The 23,531-nt window shown below is 44.9% G+C and overlaps 1 long non-coding RNA gene across 2 annotated transcripts in view; it reads right to left on the minus strand.

The window, feature by feature from the left end:
* The window catches only part of LOC138249705 (uncharacterized), a 65,837-nt gene extending 42,644 nt beyond the window's left edge, over positions 1-23,193 (minus strand). Inside the window, exon 1 of one of the 2 annotated variants that reach the window (XR_011194889.1) lies at positions 23,102-23,193. This is a non-coding gene — a long non-coding RNA (uncharacterized lncRNA). Of the gene's footprint in view, positions 1-5,989; positions 6,074-23,101 lie in introns of those variants that run through there. The other variant, XR_011194858.1, reaches the window with a different exon arrangement.
* Between the last annotated feature and the right edge of the window lie 338 nt (positions 23,194-23,531).

A 23,531-nucleotide genomic window follows, 5' to 3' on the forward strand; every position in this document is an offset into this window, starting at 1 on the left:
GAGCACGGATATTGTTTTCCTTGCGCTGGTTCCATGTGCCTTAGATGGTGCCTTGGATGGTGGGGCAGGGAAAATTAATGACTGTCACCTGCCATAAACAGGGCCATTTTGACACTGAGGTCCAGTCGTGTACTGACTGCTGGGTCAAGGGGTTCCAAAGCTAATCCCAGCAGAGGCACCACCGCTAGAAAACCAGCTGGTCCCAGGACACTAAATGAGTTGTCAGATGTATGTCCATTTCATTTTGAAAGTCTCTAATTGCGACTTTTTGCAATTCGCAATTAGAGACTTGCAAAATTAAATGTACAAATGTGTCTGAGAAGCATTTAGCCATTCCCAATAGGGTCGCAAAGACCTACCTCATCAATATTTATGAGGTAGGTCGCAATTTGCAACCCCATTGGGAATGGCCGCACTCACAGGAATGGTGGCCTACTGGGGACAGCAGACCACCATGTCTGTGACTGCTTTCAAACAAAGCAGTTTTTAAAAAATGTAGCCCATTTTCCTTAAAGGAAACCGGGATGCATTTCAAACAAAACAAATGAAAAGTTTTCTTTTCATTTTTTCCCAGTAGGCAGTGGTCAGTGGCAAAAAATAATTATGCTTCCATTCACAGAGGGGAAGGGGTCTTTGGGGACCCCCTTCCCGTTTGCGAATGGGTTACCACCAACCTAAGTTGGTGGTAACTAAGAATGTTTTGTGACTGCATTCACAGTTGCAAAACATTCCTACATGCCAGTGCAATTCGGTATTAGGAAGGGACGCCCTACAAACGCCCACTTCAATCAATCAATCAATCAAAGAAATTTGTAGAGCTTGCTACTCACCCGTGAGGGTCTCAAGGCTCTGGGGGGGGAAATTGGTGGGGGGGGCCAGGGAGGGTCACTGGTCGAACAGCCAAGTCTTGAGGTTCTTTCTGAAGACCAGTAGGTTTTTGGTTTTGCCAAGGTCGGTGGGGAGGGAGTTCCAGGTTTTGGGGGTGAGGTAGGAGAAAGACCTGACTCCTGTGGTGGTGTGCTGGATGCGGGGGACTGTGGCTAGGGCGAGGTCGGCTGATCCGAGGTTGCGTGTGGGAGTGTGGAAGTTTACCCTTTCATTGAGGTAGGTTGGGCCGGTGTTGTGGAGAGATTTGTGTGGCTGGATGAGGATTTTGAATGTGATTCTCTTGTCTATGGGGAGCCAGTGAAGGGATCTGAGGTGTGGTGAGATTCGTTCATGGCTGGGGAGGCCAAGGACGAGGCGCGCAGCTGTGTCCTGGATTCTTTGGAGTTTGCGTTTGAGTTTGAGTGTGGTGCCGGCGTAGAGGGCGTTGCCGTAGTCCAGTCTGCTGCTGATGAGTGCGTGCGTGACTGTCTTTCTGGTTTCTGGGGGGATCCATTTGAAGGATTTTTTTTAGAGTGCGGAGTGTGTGGAAGCAGGAGGAGGTTAGAGCATTGATTTGCTGTGTCATGGAGAGGGAGGGGTCGAGGATGATGCCGAGGTTGCGTGCGTGGGTTGCGGGGGTGGGTGCGGGACCTAGGGCGGTGGGCCACCAGGAGACATCCCATGTGGTTTTGTTGGGGCCAAATATGATGATTTCGGTTTTGTTTGAGTTGAGCTTGAGGTGGTTAGTGGTCATCCAGTTGGCAGTGTCTAGGAGAGTGGCGTGTAGGTTGGTTTTGGCGGTGGTAGGGTTGCAGGTGAGGGAGAGGATGAGTTGGGTGTCATCTGCGTATGATAGGATAGTGATTCCGTGTGATCGGAGGATGTTGGCTAGGGGATCATGTAGATGTTGAAGAGTGTGGGGCTGAGGGAGGACCCTTGGGGGACTCCGCAGGTGATCTTGGTAGTGTTGGAGTGGAAGGGTGGAAGGCGGACTCTCTGGGTTTGGTCGGTGAGGAATGAGGTGAGTCAGTCTAAGGCTTTGTGGCGGCCCACTTATACTACCGAATCGTAATAGCAAAATGCGATTCAGGAAGCAAGTTACTGAGTCGCATTTTACTTTGGTACATAAAATCCTTCGTACATCTAGCCCATAGTTCTGGTCATTGAGTTTATCTTGTGCACCATTTGTGTGATACAGGATTTGAGTCCAAAATTCTTAGCAATTTTCTAGAGTATCCCTCAGTTCTTGACATAGTTATCTATTTGATAAATATGCCACTCAATGTAATCCAATGACAAGGCTCTGCCTCTGTGGATACTTTTCGGAGGTGAAATCATCAAAAGTCAGTCCAAATGGTATTAAAGATCTGTTAATATGTTCTTTGGTTTGAAGAGGTGAAAATAAACTGTGGGTTTTCCCTTCCTGCAGAGTTGCTGGAAGTGAAACTGGCCTGTGATGGTAAGGGGTGCCCAACCCTTTTTGGAACATCGCAGGCCCTCCTGGCGCACACCACATTCTGAGCCCAACCACAATTTGTGAAAATGTGGGAATGTTACAATTATACACTACTGGCTGCAGCTCTTTAGGGCACAAGTAAATGCGTGCAATTTGCACAAATCTTATTTGTGTTAGTTAATGATCATACAAGCATCATATTTTGATTAATTAGCTCCACTGGCTACATTATTACACTATTTCGATGCAGAAGGGTGTTACTGGGGAGTGTGTCAGAAAGGGATTAAAAATTCAACATTGTTTGAAAAAAAGACATTGTTCTAAGTCTGTTACAGTAGAATAAGTAAATATTCTGGTTAGATCACGGCAGCTGAAAATGCATATGTACAACTTCACAGAACTCTCCACTTTCGATGATAGTTCCAAAAAGTTAATTTTTCCCACGTACTTGGGTGGGTGATGCCTGTCAGGCGCTATTTGCAGAGGAAGTTGCATTTAATTATTTTTCTTCCAGCTTCTTTCGGAGCCTGCCAATGCTCTGGAGCCTACAGCATCATCAGTGAGCGCAGTGCCAAAAGCTGACGCGGCCTTTGCAGCTTCCCCAAGTTACTCTGCTTCCAAAATCCCAGTGTGAATTTAACAGATGTGCCTGCTAAATGAAGAATAGATGCTGAAATCTGGAGCATTCTCCGCAGCCTGGGAATGTACAACACGAAGCACTTCATTGCTTTCTGAAAGCTACAGGTTGATAGGCTGATGATCGCGAAGACCTCGAAGAGATGTGTAGTGTACTTGCTGCTTTGTAATGTGCTAGTAGGGTGTGCATACTATATTAGCTCTATGGGGATTCACGTGGAGCAGGTGATGGAGTTATGTCTTAATTTTAGTGGTTATTAAGTTTGAGGAGATGGATTCAAGAAAAATCTAGGCCCATATTTATACTTTTTGACGCAAACCAGTGCAGGCGATGGTTTGCGTGAATTTTTTTACCGCCGGCTAACGCCATTCCTACGTGCCATGCGGGCGTCTTATTTAAGGAATGACATTAGCCGGTGCTGCGGACTGGTCAGAGTAAAAAAAAATGACTCAAACCAGGCAGCGCCGGCATAGGGGAAAATGGGGGTTGTGCGTCAAAAAATGGTGCAAGTCAGGTTTGAGGCAAAAATCATAGCTCTAACCGGACTTGCGCCATTTTTTGACGCACAACCACCATTGAAATGACACCTGTCTTAGCATAGACAGGAGTCATGCCCCCTTGCCCAATGGCCATGCCCAGGGGACATCTGTCCCCGGGCATGGTCATTGGGCACAGTGGCATGTAGGAGGGGCAAATTAGGCCCCCCATGCCACTTTAAAAAAATAAAAAAAATACTTACCTCAACTTACCTGTACTTACCTTGGATGGGTCCCCCCATCCATGGGTGTCCTCCAGGGGTGGGCGAGGGTGGCAGGGGGTGTCACTGGGGCAGGGAAGGGCACCTCTGGACTCCTTCCATGGTCAGAGACCATGGAAGTGAGACCACAGGTCAATTAACGCCTGCCCCCACCCAGGCGTTAAAAAACGGCACACATCAGGCTGTGCGTCATTTTTTAAGGCCCGCCCCCTCCTGTGCGTCAAAATGACGCAGGAGTATAAATAAGGCACACAGGCCTTAAAGTCATTTTTGGGGCAGGAACGCCTACCTTGCATGCCATTAATGCAAGGCAGTTTCCCGCATCCAAAAAATGACGCACACTGAGGAATTTTTACATCCGCGGGCTCGGGCATCAAAGTTTAAATATGGTGCACAGTTCGCACCGAATGTTTAGGTGCAAAAAGAGTATAAATTTGCCCCCTAGAATGCTAAATTAGTGGGGGTGGCTGTGAGGTCATCCTGTGGGGATTGGGAGCAGATAGAAAGTATTCTGAGGCTGTAACTGAGTTTTCAAGTGACAGAAAAGGGAATTGGGGAGATATGGGAAAAAGACTGGGCCAGGTGAAATTTAAATTACAGTGGCATAACCTCAGATAATTTCTGGCATTTCGCATTACGCCTTTTATGTGAAATGCCCAACATTAGTCCATTACGCCACATTACATAATTGAAATGTCACTTGAGGAAAAGTCCTATCGCAGCAGCAGAGGAATAATGCGAAGGAACAGAACGTGAGCAATTGTTGTTTGCTGACATGCATTTTTATGTTTTTTAGGCATTTGCCTTTCATGTAAATTCATGTAACTTTTGGGTCATTTTGTGTGATTTCCGCAAAGAAATTGTGAATTTCGCCCAGGCCTACAAAAGACTCTCAGTGGTCCTGAAAAATAACATGAAGAGCTTGAACTGGAATCGTTAACCACTAGATAGCCATCCAGAAAAAACAATTCACGTTGCAGAGTTTATCAGTTTGCAAGTGGGCAGCAACAGAACTACAGGATACCATTAGACAGGGTTTTGCAATATTCTGACTTAATTGTGGCAAATGGTTTATTGGTCTTGGCAGTTTGGAATAAGGAGCAGGCACACCACTTCTCAATACTGAGGAGCAGGAATTGGCCTGCTGTGGCCACGATTGAGGTAAGGGCTTATAGTAGCATCCTTGAATAGCACTCTGATAGCTCTGGAGGAGGTTTAAGAAGGCTAGGAGAAAAAGAGGCGGGAAAAGAAGAGTAGCGTCACGAAAGCTGGAAAAAGATGATTTGGTTTTAGATGGGATAATCATTAGAAAATGTTGACCCATTAAGAACCAGATAACAGTCAAATAACTTGATTGTCGAGTTGAGGAGCAATGTGTATAATCCCAAAATACATGATAAGAGAACTCGGAGGAAAAGTGACATGGTGAAGATCGCGTACAGTAATAGACCTACTATGGAGGGATTAGTGACATAATATTGAGCCCAAAAATATTGTGATACAGAAATATTGTGGGCCTCATTACGAGGCTTGCGGTCTTCAGGCCATCAGCTGTTCGGTGGCGTTCAGGACCGCTACTGCTGTGGCGGTCCGACCGCCACATAACGACCCTGGCAGGCAGACCACCTGGGTTCCACCAGCAATGTCGGGATCCATGATCCCAATTGCCCGGCAGTGGTGGATATCGTAATCTGCCAGGGCAGCACTGCCCTGCGGATTACGACCTCGTTCTCCATCAGCCTTTTCATGGTGCTTTCACCGCCATGAAAAGGCTGGAGGAGAACAGGTGCAGGGAGCCACAGTTGGGCCCCTGTACTGCCCATGCAAATCACATGTGCAGTGCAGGGATCCCCCTGCCCAGCACTGTCACAATGTTCACCTACTGCCTTGCATATCATGCTTTTAGAAAAGTACTGCACACGTGGAAACAACACATACTGCAAGTTCTCAAAAAACGTTCTCTTCTTTTACCTATATGGTTAGGTCCCTCTGCCTCATGGTCAGTAGATGGTGGGAGCCTCCTGTAGTCACACAGTAGAGTGTAGGGGGACAAACAAAGAACCACAGCGAGATATTTTTAAGAGAATCTTCATTGCCTTGTATCCTCCCTTCAATTCTTCATAATCAAAATGGACTGTTTATTTATATCAGGGGAATGTCAAAGTGAGTAGTCTCCTCTAGAGGGGAAAAAACCCATCCTGCTATATACACTTAACGTTAGAGCAGATTCCACCCCTAAATGTTGCCCCCATCTGGCTTCTAAAACACTTACTGCATCACGGATGGCAGCCGTCACAGAACTTAACATGGCCCCTCATCCAGCGGACACAAACTGAAACACAGTAGATTCAGGAAGTAGTTTGAACACCAAAAAGCACTCCCCTTTCTGGCTCATTAAAAAAGAATAAATCACAGGTGTGCTGCTCATTCACCATGGTCGGCCCTGCCTTCCGTTATGCATACCTATTACATCACCTCTTCCTCAGGGCGCGCCCCGTCCGATACCCCACCCCTGTTGCTAGGGGCTGTAACATCACAATATTTTTGTGTCATGATATTGAGAACTCAATATTTCTGTGACTCAATATTTTTGACTTTAGATTTTGTCCAAATACCACTATGGATCCTTGGAGGTCAAAATAGGAAAAGTTGAGCCACATGAAACTGAGCATTGACATTACTCGAGGTCACTCTTTGGTACACGCATTGAAAAGAAGTAGGCGACCGGCTGTGTAAGAGCCATCCAGTGTGCTTTTTTACACTTTCTTTAAAACCACAGACTGCTCTTGTGACACATTCATCATCTGTAGAAGTGTACCAGTATTACTAAAGCAGTTTCACACAGATTTCAACACATTTCCGCAATCCAATAAAACAGTTTCAGACTCCAGAGTTGCACTCAATGTCCTAAACACAACTGTATTCAGAAGAAGGAATTGACACATAGAACTTCCTTTTGCAAGAATCCACCAACGTCACGTAGATATTTTCACAACAAGTTTCATCCGAGACACTTAAAACAAATTGATTTGCTCCAGTACTGAGATGTCACAGGATGGTTACATAATAGGCATGTTAAACAGCCTTCCCCCTTACGAAAATAAGTCATCCAGTAGTCTCACTCATCCAGACAAAAAGACTGAGGTCCATCGCACTTCACTTAAGATCACCTTATCAGCCGTCTTCCTGGTCCTAGCCGTTTCAACATGACTACAGGTTTCAACTTGGGGACTGTTATACCAGCCCTTGACGTATAGAATAAAAACATCAGGCACACTGCTTTTCCCCTTCTTTTTGTAGCCTCCAGAGAACTCTTCAACTTCCCCCTAAAGGGTCCTCCATCAATAGATTCTGTTATTCTGTCACTCTTTTGAAGACTAGAAATTCAATATTAATAAAGGACATTCTTAGCAACGTTTCACGCCTATTAGCAATCTTCAGACAGAAATATGCCAAATAACTTAATGATGAAGGTGCTGCAGTGCTGTTCCTCAAGTCAATTTTAGTAAAATACCATGCAGAAAAAGGATGGGCACATCTCAGGCAAGTCAGTACATGGGTCCTTGATATTTTCTATCAGTACAGCCCATCAGAAACTGAGCACAGGCCCTTTTTAGGCACATCTGCAAGACTCCTAGGTATTATGGTTCACGTGGTCTCTTTATTCACAGTAAAACACTGTTCAATCAACTGGGGGAGGCCCTGTGCTAAACAGTCATAGTGCTTTAACTAATAATAATTTTGCAGTTCCAATACTGCTTTGTCAGTGCTGGAAATTCAGTATTCCTACTGAAATAATATGCTTTGAGAATTCAGTACGTTGATTATTTCCCATAACTGCCATCACAGAAGTATGCCAGCTCACTTCCAGCAGGGAATGATAGTAGTCAAGGACTACCAGGTGAGGTGCCACAATGAAGTTATGATCATCAGCCTGACACCTGCAAAAGGGGGTGGTGTTTGATGAGAGCCTCACACTCCATGTGTAGGGGTTCACAATGGTGATGTGCCACCAACTCAGAAGTGTCACGATTAGGTCACTTGTCAGCAAGGAATCTGCAGTATTCCTTGACCATGCCACATGGATTAGTCAGCTTCTTTGGGTTGGGCTGGGCAGCAGTACAGCATTTCTGGCTTCAGTCTGATCTAGCAGTGCATAATGCCATATAGAGAAATGAGTACAAATGGAACTTGGAGTCTGGTGGTGCAAGGCAGGTTCTGAGCTCAACAGGCAATCAATGTCCTCGATGGAAGAGTTCTTCTTTTCTGTCCAAGAGGTATAGTTCTTGCTCCTCAAAGGGAGACAGACAAGAATTATGCATCGGACTACATCTTGCTATACAGAGATGTTTATTCAAATATAAAATGAGTATTGGATATGCTGCCGTAGTCAGCATGTATTCTGTCATGTGGCAGTTTGGTCTTTTCATTTGAATTCAAATGTTGATCCAGATCCGAATGTTTAGGAGGAATAACTCAGGGCCAAAGTGCATTTTCCTTTCACTGTGCCAAATCTCTATGGCAACCAGTTTCAGGTGAAACTACAACCTTCAGTTTGTGTATTAGTTCCCATGTAACTTCTTCTCTAGCAAGACAAGACCTCATATATGTGTTTTTCGGGGTTGGGAGGAGATGAGAAGCTCTCCAGAAGCTTGGCCTTTCGTCTGTGCAGGTGCTGCTCTTTCCATTGCAACAAATGGTTGTTGCCTCCATATTTACTAGATGTATATCCTAAGTCAGACTTCTGCAGTTTGAGGCTAGAAATCAGAGTCTCCACCACTATGTAAGACTACCCTCTTCCTACACTGTAAGGAATACAAACACTCTGATACTGAGATGTGCTGGTAGGTTATCAACAAGTAACGTCCACCCAAAGAGGGGGTAATTCCGCTCATGGATGGAGAGACCATCTCAGTTCTGTTGAACTGGACCTGAATGAATCCCAATAATGGGGCAACTCCATTTCTATAAAAAAAATAGTTATCCGTACCATTCTTCATATTACACTTTCTAGACAATTTGTGTCATATGCCAATATTTGTTACCCTATACGCTAATGTTTCCTGAATCTTAAGTTGCTTTAGCTTTGAAATCTTTGAAGTCCTGTTCTTTCTATCATTTTTACAGGGCTCTCCTAAAGATAGCCATCTTAAGTGTGGGTACTTATATTTAGATTTCAAGTAAACATGTTCTGTACTCAGAGACCAAGACCGTGCCTTGCAAGCTTGTGAGTTTGTGTGATGTGAGTACCCCTGCTTTCAATGTGGCAGGTAGCACACTCTCCTTGATGCAATTCTTGATTTTGATTCACTGATGGGTCTTGTGATCTGTGAAGTTAGATGTGGGCAATTTGCAGAAATACAATAATGGAGAGGCAAACATGAATTTGACTTAGAGGAGGTTGTGCTCAGAGAGATGAAGTATGCAGAGGATGGAAGTGAACAAGTAGGTCACTTGAATGGAAAAAGTAGAGGCAATAGTAAAAAATGTAAGTAAATGTCAGGGTTGCATGTAGAATTGAACAAATATAGAGGATGTTTTTTGAGATAGCACGCAATTGGAGGATGGAATACTGTAGAAATCCGTAACTCGCAGAATGTGCACCATAGCCAAGCAAACCATAACCCACACACCAAGTGCAGTTCTATGGGATGTGAGGCTAGTTTTTAAATCAATTATTTTTCTTTTAATATTTCTTTAACTAATGTTGACTACCTTTGTGTCCCTAGGAAATAGGTAGGCTGAATAAAGCTACAAACTCAACCTAAGTAAGTTGGCAAAACATTAAACCAAGAGAAGGAAGATAAACCTCTAACCATATGTCATGGTGCTACATAAGAACTTAGAGAAGACATGGGATCTTCTGAGGTGTACTTTAGTGGCATAGGGTTACTGGTGGCCCTAGAAAAGAAAGAGATTGACATAAACCACAAAAACCACTCTCACGCAATTAGCAGTACATTCATCTGAATAGATAATGGGGAATTGCCCCAGACTAAGCACATGACTTGGTGGTACTCAAATCTCTGTGGTGCTATCAATGACTAAACTTGGTGGAATGGTGGACCTAGGAAATAGCGAGTGACAGAAGCCTCCAAAACCAGCCTCAGTAAATTTGAAGCATATTAAACCAAGAAGATATGGGACCCACCCCAGCATATTGCATGTCACTGTGGTACACAAAAGCTTAGAGAACCAACAGATTCAATTGAATCCTACTTTAGTGGCATGGGTTACACAAGTCATTAATAATGAGAGAACGTTAAGGAAGCCCCAAATACCAATATCATATGTCAAAGAGGGTCTGCCTGCTCTTTCTAGATCTGAAACTAAATCCTGTGTAGTACTTGTCCTGAAGCACAGGAAGGTTTTTCAGAGACAAAGTGAGGAAGCCAAACCAAATGAAGGTCTTCGAATGTGAGATCACAAAATCTGAGGTGTAAGAAGTAGTAAGGCAGTTGAAATAGCAGGGATGAAATGGCAGTCAACTCTGGGAAAGATCACATGTGCAAGGAGAGAGCCAGGTGGGAGTGGTTAGCCAATTGCTTGCAATCAGCTCCACTAGTACAGTGAAGATTCTGGGACTTTTTAAAGGATTTAGAGAGGGCAGGACCAGAGAAGCCAGAATGCACAAGAAAGGAAACAGGGAAACAAGAAATGGAGATGAGGTAGAGGAAAGTCCAAAAAGTATATATGTAAGCATCATTGATTCTGTAGGAACCAAGACCACAATCAGAACACAGCCTCCAGCATGTGACCTCGGTATGGGTTGAGGAAGGAAGGGAACATATGTACTAGAATGCATCACTGTAGTAGTGTGAACACCAGCAAAGGAGAGAAAAGTGGCAGTTTGTCAAGTCTATTGTAAACTGTCCCGAATGCAAGTCCCCACAGGGACCTCATGACTGCCACCTGGTGGCAGAACTGTACAATTCTGATAGGTTGCAAGACCCACAGTGGAATGGCTTTTATGAAGAGCCCTCTTGATGGTGATAGAGTTTAAGGGAGTCCACAAATCCCTGTTGCTTTGGATGACGAGCCAAAATAGGTGTCTGCCCTATGCCAATTATAGTTATATAATTTTAGATTCCCTGTGGACACCAGTCCAGGCATAGATCCTGTACATCACTTTACTGAGATTCAGTTGTGGATTATGGTGAATTACCTAAAACAGACCAACATAAAGACTGAAGTCATTATCATTGGTCATAAAAGGAGACCCTCTGGACTTTCCATCACTCTTTCAAATATCTTTGGCCATGATCTCCCATAAGCTGAGTAAGTAAACAAAACTTTGCTCTGAAGCTCCCTTGACTTCCCAATTCAGCACAGAAGTCTGCAACTGTCATATGCAGCTCAGGAAACACCAGACCTTAGTAAACAATGCATCTATTAACTTCTAGGTACATTACTGTAACTCCACTGAGAGTAGACTACCAGAACAAACAGCACAAATTTCAGAGATAAGGACTATCACCAGTCTCAAAAAAAGAGATTGTAACCCTGGAACGTGCAAAAGATTACATTAGCTACCAGTAACTGACCACATCCAATTTAAAATTAGTTGTCTCCCTAGAAATGTCTTAGCCATCTGTCACCAGATTAGCTCACTTCCAGGCTTTACCCTTTTATTCTGTGTTGCTATCTGCACAATAAATACAAAGCTGCCCTGTCAGAACCCAAATTCCACCTTAAGTGGAAATCAAGGTCCTAATATGTATAGGTGTAACTATAAAGCAAACAATATAATGGCAATGAAAGCACTTAATTTGTAAAATCTTAAAAAGAACTGCAACATAGCAGTGAATGGTGGAATCAGCCTCTGTTGACCAGTTCTTACTTCTAGCCCCTTGCTAAGCTATCTGAACGCCAAAAGTGGCTTTTTGAGTTTCTTGAAGTGGCCTCTAACTCGCATACCTTAGGCTGAACAACAGGCATGTTATTCCATTCCTCAAGAACATAGCTTTCTGTCTCTGTCCTAGTTGTGGTATTCCCAGTTGAGCTGATAAGGCCTTGCTAGTTCTGAGGAGTCCATGGCTTTCGCTAGGGATATTTGCAACTCAGCTCATGTGAGCAGTCTCCGAGGAAGACAGCTGAAGATTTCTCTTTATGTGTACCAGGTTTTAATACACTGTTCTGATCATTTTGAAAAGAATACGCCCTGTGATGAATAATGTAAAAAGCAAGAATTAGATATATTAATCTTGTTGCACTTTCACTAAATTCTTTTACACATTAAAAATCATGTTGATACATATATAAGAATAAATTGAGGTACTATGAAACTGCAATAAATAAAATGCTATATATTGTACATGTGCAATCAGCAATAGGTGCAGCATGCATTTGTAAATTGAAAATGTGCGCTCAGTTACATGAATTTACAAATATATGAAATGGGGGCATGTAAGCAGAAAAATGCAAAATTACATAATTAGTGCCGAAATAATGGAGTAAGCCTTTTCATGTTAATTGCCATATTCTGCTCTCTGAGTAGGAGACGAGAACTGATGAAAGTCATGATGCCCCGTACCCATTTAGTTAAACTTGAAAGAGGCATTGGTCTGCATCCCAAATGGCCTACCAAAGACATGCACCTAAAGGATAGGAACTTTGCCCAGAGCCTTCTTCAACCTATTAAAGGACTCTTGAAATTCCAATCCAAATGATCTGTTTGCTTTACTTCTTGATATTTAAATCAACTGTGGAGCAGGTGTGATCCCACAAATTCCCTTAACAGTGTGGAAAAACCTAGTGAGGAGTAGAATCCCAAAAAGGCTGTCACCTGGATACGGGTTCAGGAAACATTCCAGTCCAACTCAGCTTGGACATTAGTCTCTAAAGGCTGAATCTTCTCTCCATCCTACCTGGTGCCCGAGGAAGACCACCAGGCACTTGCTTGCCTTGAGTATGAGCTTTGTTCTCTGAGGTGCCTATGTAACTTTCTCCAAGTTGCCCTTATAGCTAGAATTGAAGACCATTATCTGGGTAATGCTCCAAATTATAGTTTTGATTTATAAAAACATTTATGAGATTGGTTTAGCCTACCACAAATCTAGGTTTTAACTATATTTAGTAAGTTCTACACTGAGGTCCAGGAAAAGTGATATCTGATAATCCAAAAGGTTAATAGGAAAACTTTGGGTAGTAAAATGGTTAAAGCTCTTAGTTGCAAATAGTGGAATTGTCCTTCATTGGAGCTCAGGCGCTGGTTGCACACATTTAAGAAAGTACTTAAAAAGTATCTGTTTTGGTATTGGCAGTCTGGGACTCATTGTTCGTGTGATAAAACTATCGCCCAGATTTTTGCACTATGGCACAAGGATATGTGCATTGGCGCATATCTGGCAAAACTGTGCCAGCGCATGAGGGGAGAAAAAATGCACTATTTGTTAGTAGATATGGTGCATTCTTTTGCTCCCTTTGATGCAAATCATCTCAGCAACTTTGGTGCAGTGTTAATTAGTGTCAAAGAACAGTAAATCTGGGCCTATGACTACAGCTAACCACCCACGATCAGCAACCCCATTGTCTCCTATAAACCCTTTCTTTATCTATGCTTCTCAAATTGTTCAAATTTTAGAGGCTCTAACCATGTTCTACCTCTGGAATCAGTCCTCACTCACATGTATCTACTTTCAAACCTGCAATTGTAGTATACTAATCCTGCTAATTATTTAAAAAATCTTGTAGTCTCCTTTAATACTTTAGCCTTCATCCTTTTTTCTCCAAGATCCTTGCAAAGATTGTGTTTACTTGGTGTGTTCACTACCTCACTACAGAAACACCTTTAAAATACTATAGGTTCAAGTTTAAAAACAAATAACAACTGGGGACACCAGGCTCAGTCATATCTCAAACTATATCACTGTAGAGTGCTAAAATGATATTGCCTCCATGCTTATCTTCCTTCACGTCTTTGCTGTATTTATCTCTGTAAAATATGACACTCTTCTGTCAACCAGGTCTGGGTTTACATAGCACACACACTTTTCTCCTCTCTCTTGGCATCCACTCAGCACCCACTAAACATTCTATGTCACTGTAACAACCTTTCTTTCTACTCATTCAAAGAAATTCCATTTAGGCCGTATCTTCTCCTTTGGCTGTATATTATCACCTCTCTACAAACAGCAAGCACTGATATGTTCTCCAGCTTTCCATCCTATTTATAACATCCTTTGCCTTCATCATCCCCACATTCTGTAGAGCCTGACACTTAACCACGCCAAAAGCAAGATCATTAATTTTGAATCATCAGCCACAAACAAAGCAATTCTGCCTTGACACAATTCCTCCTGACATCGTTATTCAGCACTCTTAGGCTTCCTGTGCAAGCACAGTCATGGTGCAGCCTGCCTAATATCAACAGTATCAGCTCCATCTCATGTTTCAAACTGAACCACCACAGGCCTAGTTTTCTAGGTCATCTGCAGCACTGCACCAAGGTAGACTAAGGACCTGATTTAGAGTTTGATACTGAGGGCCATATTTATACTTTTTGACGCAAAACTGCGCTAACACAGTTTTGCGTAAAAAAAATTAGCGCCAGCTAACGCCATTCTGAAGCGCCATGCGGGCGCCGTATTTATTCAATGACGTTAGCCGGCGTTAGCCGGCGGCGCTGCCTGGTGTGCGTGAAAAAAAACGACGTACACCAGGCAGCGCCGGCATAGGGGGATATGGAGCTTGGGCGCCAAAAAATGGGGCAAGTCAGGCTGAGGCAAATTTTTCGCCTCAAACCGATTTGCGCCATTTATTTCTACTCCCAACCCCCATAGACAGGAGTCATGCCCCCTTGCCCAATGGCCATGCCCAGGGGACTTCTGTCCCCTGGCCATGGTCATTGGGCATAGTGGCATGTAGGGGGGCACAAATCAGGCCCCCCTATGCCACAATTTTTTTTTTTTTAAAACACTTACCTGAACTTACCTTAATGTCCCTGGGATGGGTCCCTCCATCCTTAGGCGTCCTCCTGGGGTGGGCAAGGGTGACAGGGGGGGTCCCTGGGGGCATGGGAGGGCACCTCTGGGCTCCTTCCGAGCCCACAGGTCCCTTAACGCCTGCCCTGAGCAGGCGCTAAAAAACGGCGCAAAAGCGGCCGTACGTCATTTTTTTTGACCCGCCCACTCCCGGGCGTGAATTTTGCCCGGGAGTGTAAATACGGCGCACATGCCTCGGAGTCCATTTTTTAGACGGGAACGCCTACCTTGCATATCATTAACGCAAAGTAGGTGTCCACGCTAAAAAATTACGCAAACTCCATGGACTTTGGCGCTAGACGCGTCTAACGCCAAAGTATAAATATGGAGTTAGTTTTGCGTCAGAATTGCGTAAAAAAAAACGACGCAATTCCGGCGCAAACAGAGTATAAATATGCCCCTGAGTGCTTTGTCAAAAAAGTGACGTAGTACCCTGCCTGTCAAACTCTCAATCTGCCTACCCTATCTAGAGGTAGGTAGACCACTGGCTTTCTATTGGTGATGCCTAAGTTGGCTCTGTTGATACAAAGCTTCCTTTGATGGCCTGACAGAGTGCTGGTCGTTGGAGTAAGGGCATAACACTGCCCACCTTAATTAGGGCTGACAGTCTGATACCTTTTTTTTCTGTTCTGCGAAATCCCAGAGGTGGCAAACAGAAAAATAAAAATAATTACCCCGCAATCAGCAAAAAAAATCCCTGGGTGTGAGGGTCATTAGTAATTTGTTTTGCAAAAAAAACTGCCAGATTAGGAGTTTGGTTTGAAAAACAAATGTTTGACGAATGGCCATCCACCAAACGTTTGGTACCCTCTAAGGAACCTCTGTGATGGCCGTTCCTCTGGAGACAAAGAGTTCACGATGGGCCGGCAGTGATCTTTCAATGAATCCATCCGTTGTCCATCAGGGTATGGAATTGAGGGGCAGATTTATCATAGTGTTGCATTGCCCTTGCATCACGCAAGGTAATGCAAAGACAGTGCAACACTAAAGTCAGATTTACCAAGCAATGCAAGGCCACTTTCTGTGGTCCTGCTGTGCTTGGTAAATCTGGTGTAACAGAAGGCAGTGCAAGTTGCGGATTGCGCTACTCTCCATTGGGAAGGCGACCTATGGGTAGAGCGGGGGTGTTCCCACACATCCACCCATAGATTTTGGTGCATTCCTAGATTTAGCATGAGTGGTAGACCTGAGAATGCATCAAAACACTACTCCTCTCCAAGGGAGGCGTAACTTGGAGAAATATGCTTATTTCGCCTCGTTTTCCTCTTTGTATGTGTGCTGCATTTTGCATCACACATAGAAAGAGGAAAACGCCTCAGAGGACTGTTTTTGAACAGAAAGGTGTACCTTTCTGCACAAAAACAATCCTGCCTGTGTTGTACCATGATGCTAGGGTGCCTGCCTTGGTGCTAGGCACCCAAACATGTGCCAGCATGAGGAGATGACAGAAATGTGCCATATAATGTTAAGTATGGTGAATTTCTGCCCTCTGTCTTTCACGCGGTGCAGCAAGGTGTTGTTAAGTGAATGTCCTCCGCAACCCTGAAGGACAGAGTCCATACTGCCAAACCATAAATCAGACCCTTAGTTCTAACCTGGGTAAGTTGTAGCTGTATTAACTTCTCACAAGGTGAATGCCTTTCCTTTCAATTGGTACATCTTCCTTCATTCCATCCTGTCACATGCTCTTACCTGCCCTTTTTCTTTTATGTAGCTAAGTACTCACATTGAACAAGGTGTTGATTATAAACTATAATTGTTTCTGACTTCGGTAGCATCCTCCCCAGCCCAGGAGCATGTAAATGAACATGCCACCCATGAAGCTCTGTCACAGATGTCTTCATTCTGTCCTCACGCTTTGCGTCATAGCTTTAATAACCACACCTTAACACCTCCCATCCAATTATGTAATTCCTGTCAAGAGCGCACCCAGGATCCCATAGGGCCTAGAGAGTATAATGTCAAAGACACTAAGGGCCTCATTAGGAGTTCAGCAGGCGGTTTGAAATGTCTGCCAAACTTCCGATGGGGAGGTTGCCACCACACTGGCTACCTCCCTGCCAGACCCATTAAGAGATTCCCGCTGGGCTGTGTAGGAGGCTGGGCTGATTTGTAGTGGGTTCCTACGGTACTTACATTTTATACCAGGTCCAGTTATCCCTTATTAGTGTAATGTAGGCAGTGTCTAGAAGCCACACACTCTAGGGGTAGCTGTAGCTGAGCAGCCAAGGCTTATCTAGGAGAAATGCAAAGCTCATTCAATACCACTGTAGTCACACAGTACTCACACACTTGAATGAAAATACTCAGTAATACAAAAATAAAGGTACTTTATTTTGGTGACAGAAATGCCAAAAATACCTTAGAGACTATACTCCCTTAGGAGGCAAGTAATACACAAATTATATAGACTAGTATGCAGAAATGTGCATAAAACAGTGAAAAAACTGAATAATTAGTGAAAATCACAATAGTTAGAAATGGGAGTAGGGGGGAGCACAAACCATGTACTAAGAAAGTGGAATGCGAATGTCTGTTTCCCACCTAGGCAAATGTAGTGTGTAAAGGGGTGCTGGGAGTACTAGAAACCACCAAAAGTCAGTACTAGAACCCACCCCGGAGCCCAGGAAAGCAGGAGTAAAACACAGTAACTGTCCCAGAACACACAGAAACACGAGAAAGAATATTATACAAGAACCAGAAGAGACTGCAAGACACCAACAGTGGATTCCTGGACCTGAAGACCTGTGGAAGAAGGGGACCAAGTCCAAGAAGCACAGTAGAGTCCAGGGAGAACAGGAGCCCCTGTTAACCCGGGTGAAGGTACAAAAGAAGAACCACTGGTGAAGAGCAACAGTCAGTACTGCACCCAAGAAGATGGATTCAGGTTCCTGGTTGGTGCAGATGATATCCCATGCCGGATGGAGGATTGCAGTCTGGTTTGCATCGCTGGAGTCCGCCAACAAGCCTTGGCACACACAAAGCTTGTGGTTAGTGGAAAATGATGCTACATAGGGCCAGGAGGGACCTGGTGGACTCTACCCAGGAAGGGAAGTTAGAGGGGGCTCTCAGCAACTCAGAGAGCCCTCAGAAGACCAGGCAGCGTGCACAGGAGTCCCACAGCACAGGGACAAAGGAGTTGCAAAGGAGGCCCATGCAGCACTACAACAAACGCTCCTATGCTGCTGGAAAACCACTCAGGAAGATGTGCATCGCAGGACAAAGTGCAGGGGGCTGGAGCTGCAGGATGCACAAATAATTTCGTGGAAGGATGACAACAAGCCTTGGCAACTGCAAAACATGTTGTGCATGGGGGGGGGGGGTACTGTCTTGCGTGGGAAGGCAAGATCTTACCCCACCAAAGTTGGACAGTAGGCCATCAGGACCGTCAGGACCACTTCAGTCCACCCACCCGTGAGTAGAGGCTGCTGAGGGTTCCTGCTGGAGTCTTGCAATCCGAATCTGAAGAACCACCCAAAGGAGAGACCCTAAATAGCCCTGAAAGGGGGATGGGTCAGCTAAACAGGTAAGCACCTATCAGGGGAGCGCTCTGAAGTCACCTGCTGGAACTGGCCACTCAGATGCTCCCAGAGTTCCTTGCCAACTTGGAATCCAAGATGGAAAAACCCAAAGACCCTCTGGAGGAGCTCTGAACACCACCCCTTGGGTGGTGATAGACAATGGAGTGGTCACTCCCCTTTTCTTTGTCCAGTTTTGCGCCAGAGCAGGGACTGGAGGTCCCTGAACTGGTGTAGACTGGATTATGAAAGGTGCCCTTCAAAGCATTTCCAGTGGCTTGGTGAGGCTACCCCTCCCAAGCCTGTGACACCTATTTCCAAAGGGAGAGGGTGTAACACCCCTCTCCCGAAGGAAATCCTTTGTTCTGCCTCCCTGGGCTTGAGCTTCTCAAACAACAGGAGGGCAGAAACCTGTCTGAGAGGTGGCAGCAGCTGGGGCTGCCTGGTAAACCTCAAAAGACTGGAATGGCAATATTTGGGGGTCCTCAAAGGAGCCCTCAGAGTGCATGAAGTCATACAACCAATGCTTGCAAAAGCCTTGGGGTATTATTACAACATGTTTGATACCAAACATACCCATGTACCATTATGTCGCTGGACATAAGTAGTGAGCTGTGTCCAGTACATGCGTAAAATGCCGTCCCTGCTCTCACGAAGTCTGGAAAAATGGTCCTGGAGGTCGTGGGGGCACCTCTGTTAGTGCAGAGGTGCCCTCACACACAGGTACTCTGCACCCTGCCCTCAGGGCTGGAGGGCCTGCTCTAGTGGTGACTTATAAGTGCAGTGCAGTGTAAGTGGCATTGTAAGTGGCAGTGAAAGGGTGCATGCACCTTTTAACACAGTATGCAATGGCAGTCCTGCAGAAAGCCTTTGCCTGGGCTCCCTATGGGTGGCAGAAGATATGCTGCAGCCCATAGGGATCCCCTGGAACCCCAATGCCCTGGGTACCTAGGTACCATATACTAGGGACTTATAAGGGGGCACCAGTATGCCAATTGTGGGTGAAATACTGGGTTACCAGTATGCAACAACCACATTTTAAGGGAGCAAGCAGAACTACTGGGGTCCTGATTAGCAGGATCTCAGTAGACACAGTCAAACACACAAACAGGCCAAAAGTGGGGGTAACCAAGCTAGAAAAAGTCTACTTTCCTACAGGCTGGCTGGCAGAAACTGAGGTTTCCACCTGCCAGCCTAACGGGAAACAGACAGCAGCATTGTCTCCAGCTCATAATCCAACTGCCGGCAACGCTGCCACCACAGCGTGCACCAACACCTTCGCAATGTTCACAGTCTGCACAGCATAGGCAGGGGGAACCCTGCACTTCCAATACCAGGTGCATGAGCAGTGCAGGGACCCCCTGTGGCATTCTGCACCTGTTCTCCGCCAGCATTTACATGGTGGTAAAATTGCCATGGAAAAGCTGTCAGAGAACAAGGTTGTAATCAGCAGGGCAGCGCTGCATGCAGCCCTGCCCTGGCTAATTGCGATCTCCATCACCGCCAGCCCATCGGGATCTGGGATCCCTGCAGTGCTGGCGGTGCCCTGGCGGTCTAATGCAAGGGTTCTAATGTGGCAATTGGACCGCCACAGCAGCGCCGGTCCTAACCACCGCCACAAAGCTGGTGGTCTCAAGCCCTCCAGCCTCGTAATGGGGCCCTACATCTACCACCTTGTTTAATAAAACTACAAACAACATTAGCATCATATTTCCTAAATGAGCCGCTGAGGTGCTTGCACCTGGTCTGCAGATTGGGTGGCATGAGGTAGTTGAGATGCATCGTCATCATGTATCGAGGGCATAGGCTCAGGTGTGCCACCTGATGTTCAGGTGGGGTCGCCTCGCTTGTGATTTCAGGAGCTGACTAACATTGAGGTAGATGTTTAAAGTGTGATGAGTCCTGTGTGATGGATTTTCACAAACTATGCTCTTTCACCATTTGTCCTTTGCACGTCACGACCCTCAAAGAGTTGACAGCAAATGGAGTGCCTTTTTTACACTTCTGTTTCTGTTTGACCAGTACCAAGTCCCCTTTCTCAAACACTTTCCTGGGCTCGTCGGCATGGATCGGCATATGTTTTCATCATGCACTTTGAGAAGAGTCAGTGACACGAATCTTATCAGTGTTCACTGGTTGGCTCGATGTCCATTTTGGTAGTTTGGTTTCCATAGCTCTTCCAAAAAGCAAGGTTCCAGGGCTCTCATCAGTTGTTATGTGAGGAGATGATCAATGTGCATGAAGTGCTGGGCACAGGGCTTGATTTAGATTGATTTTTTCCATCATTGCTCGCTAAATTACCCTCATGACAACAGCATTGGCTTGAGGCCAGAGAGGGGTGCTCTTTTGGTGCTTAAGGTTGAGTCGATCAAGAAACTCCTTGAATTCCTTGCTATTGAAATGCGGGCCACTGTCAGATTTGAGAATAGCGGGGATGCCCCACCTTGCAAAGATGTCATCAAGCCACTTAATGATTTTACCATGGGTTGTCGTTGAAATGAAAATGAACATGTCACACACGGAGCTCTGTAACAGATGTCTTTATTCTTCAACATACTATTGCGCTATCCGCACGCATTGCATCATAACTTGTAAAACCACACCTTAACACTCCTATCCAATTACGTAATTCCTCTCTAGAGCCCACCCATGACCTTGAGGGCCCTAGCACACATGGGGCCAGATTTAAGTGAAAATGATGGTGTGGGTCACTGCACCAAATTTGGCAACGTCATGCACAGTCATTTTCAAAACGCAGGGATGAGCTGTATTTACTAGAATATGGCGCACCCCTGTGTTTCCCCCTGCACTGGCGCAAAATCTGCTGCCGCGCGCCAATGCAACCACCCTTGCACTATTACTGCAAGGATGGCTGCGTTGGGGGAGAGATTGTTTTTGTGCAGGAAGGTACACCTTCCTACACAAGCACAATCTTCAATGGTGATTTGCTCCTTCTATGTGTGCTGCAAAATGCAGCACACATAGAAAGAGCAAAAAAAGAGGAGAAATGGAAGCATTTCTCCTCGTTGTGCCACTCTAATGCCACCCCCTGGGTGGCGTTAGATTTTGGCACTGCCTCAGGCTTACGAAAACTCGTGAATCTGGGGCAGCGTCAAAATGCAATGGGTGTTGCTGTGGCACACCAACAGCAACACCCATAGCAGGCCCCTTCCAAGCAAAGTGCTGCATGTGAGGGGGCTGTATTTACAAGGTGGCTTTAAGCCACAAAAAGTGGTTTAGTGCCACCTTGTAGATACGGTGCAGTGCATAGCGCCACCGGAGCTCCACTAAAAGTGATGCTCCGGTGGCACTAGGGGCTCTTAAATATGCCCCATTATGTCTAAGACAGTACAACTTTGATGCATTTATTGCGGTGTCTTTTGCAGATGTCGCTGCTACAGTGCATGAAACAGCACAGAGGCCAGGCACAGTAAGTGAGGAGAAAGATGGCAAGCACTACTAACTAAGTAGCTCGTAGTAGGAAATGGTCTGGAACCGAGTGAGTAGCAAATCAAGGGGTTCTGCAATTATTCCGGATGTGGGGGGATTGAAGACTGAACTGGAGGGACAAAAAGCCACACTGGAGGTTGTCAAGGCTCTCTCTCTGTATTTTTGAGACCAGTGTGAAGAAAAGAGCAGAGTTCACAACCCCGCCATGACCCCATGTGAAAGTAGGATGGTAATGTGTTGCAGAAAAATTATTTCTATGCAGGAATGGACACCTTCCTGCATAAAAAGAATCCATGGAGGCTTTTTCATCTTTCTATGTGTGCTGCAGAATGGAGCACACTTAAAAAAAGAGGGAAATATGAGGAGAAATAAAGATATTTCTCCTCGTTGTGCCATGATTTTGATGCATTCCAAGGCTTACAATGCCTTGTAAATCTGGGAATTGCCCAAAACCCATGGGCGTGGGAAACAGCAACACCCATCGAACGCCTCCCTGACGCAGTGTAAGAAAATGCAGGAACTTAATCTGCGTTGCCTTACACCATATCTACAAGGGCATGTATGTTTGATGATCCTTTGATTATAATCGAGACTCAGGTCTCCCAATAGATGTTCATAAATGCCACTGCAAGAGAGTAGTATGATGGAGGTGTTGGGTTGAAGGGTGGATGTACGGAGAAAAGTATAGATGGAAGGATGTAGAGAAGGATGTCCGGATATGAGGAAAGAAAGATCAGCAAGTGTGTGAATGGAGAAAATGATGGAGACAATGATGGCCAGATGATGAAGTGAAAGATGGTTATAGAGAAGGATGGAATTTAGAATGGATGGAAGGGAGGAAGGAAGGCTGGAGAGATGGATGATGGATGGATGGAGAAAATGAATTATGGCTGATGGTTAGATGAATAGAGAGACGAAAGGAAGGAAAAAGACAAAAAAAAGATTGATTGAGAGCTGGTTAGATGGAAGGATAGATGGATAAAGGGAAGGAATGATGGATAACCTGAGATAAGTCAGAAAAAATAATTTAGAGATTAACAGATGAAGAAAATTAAGAAAGGATCCCCCGCTCTCATCATGTTAGTTATTTTATTTTTCTGGCTTCTCCCTTGGTTTGCTGGGTAGAGAGCGACAAAGAAGACTTTCTCTCACAGACAACCAGCTGTAATTTTGTTTTTCCTTGGAGAAAACATAGACAGAAATGCCTCACCAAGAGTTGATGGATACTTTTCCAAAATGTCATAATATTTAACTCGTACATACATGTCTCTTATTCCATCAAGCAAACCACAGAAACACATTGATTACAGTGAGTGGTAGTTTCCTGCCATGAAAAGTGTAGCAAATAATTACGTAAGTTTTTCCTGCCCTTGTAGCTGTTAATAGCCTCTTTCAGTATCTTTCAACATCCGTTAATAAAAAAACATACATTACCTACAAAAGAGGAACCTTCGTGCGCCAACCTGGTACAGTTATGAGCAATGTCCTCGTTAAATACATTTTACAGCCCTGCAGCAATCTCATTTTGCCTCATTGACACAAGAAGGTAAATTTGGTAAGCGAATATCTTTAGCGCTTCCTGTTACTGCAGTTCTACGAAACAGACCACAAAGAGAAATGCACCATTTGCCAAGCAAGCAGAACACTGTGTGACCGAGGTCAGACATTCGACGGTATTTGCTGAAGTTGACACTTGTTTTGTACAGGACTCATGATGCTAATCCCGTGGAAGGGAAAAGACAATAAAAACAAAAAAAACCTCCACTGTCAGATAATTTCTATGGCAACCTAAACCCTGCATCAGCAGTACATTAAGTTCAAGGGGGACTCCGAGAGCCTAACGCCCCCTTTTAACTGATTTCAA

This window comes from Pleurodeles waltl, chromosome 1_1 (genome assembly GCF_031143425.1).
Source record: "Pleurodeles waltl isolate 20211129_DDA chromosome 1_1, aPleWal1.hap1.20221129, whole genome shotgun sequence".
Lineage (NCBI taxonomy): Eukaryota > Metazoa > Chordata > Amphibia > Caudata > Salamandridae > Pleurodeles > Pleurodeles waltl.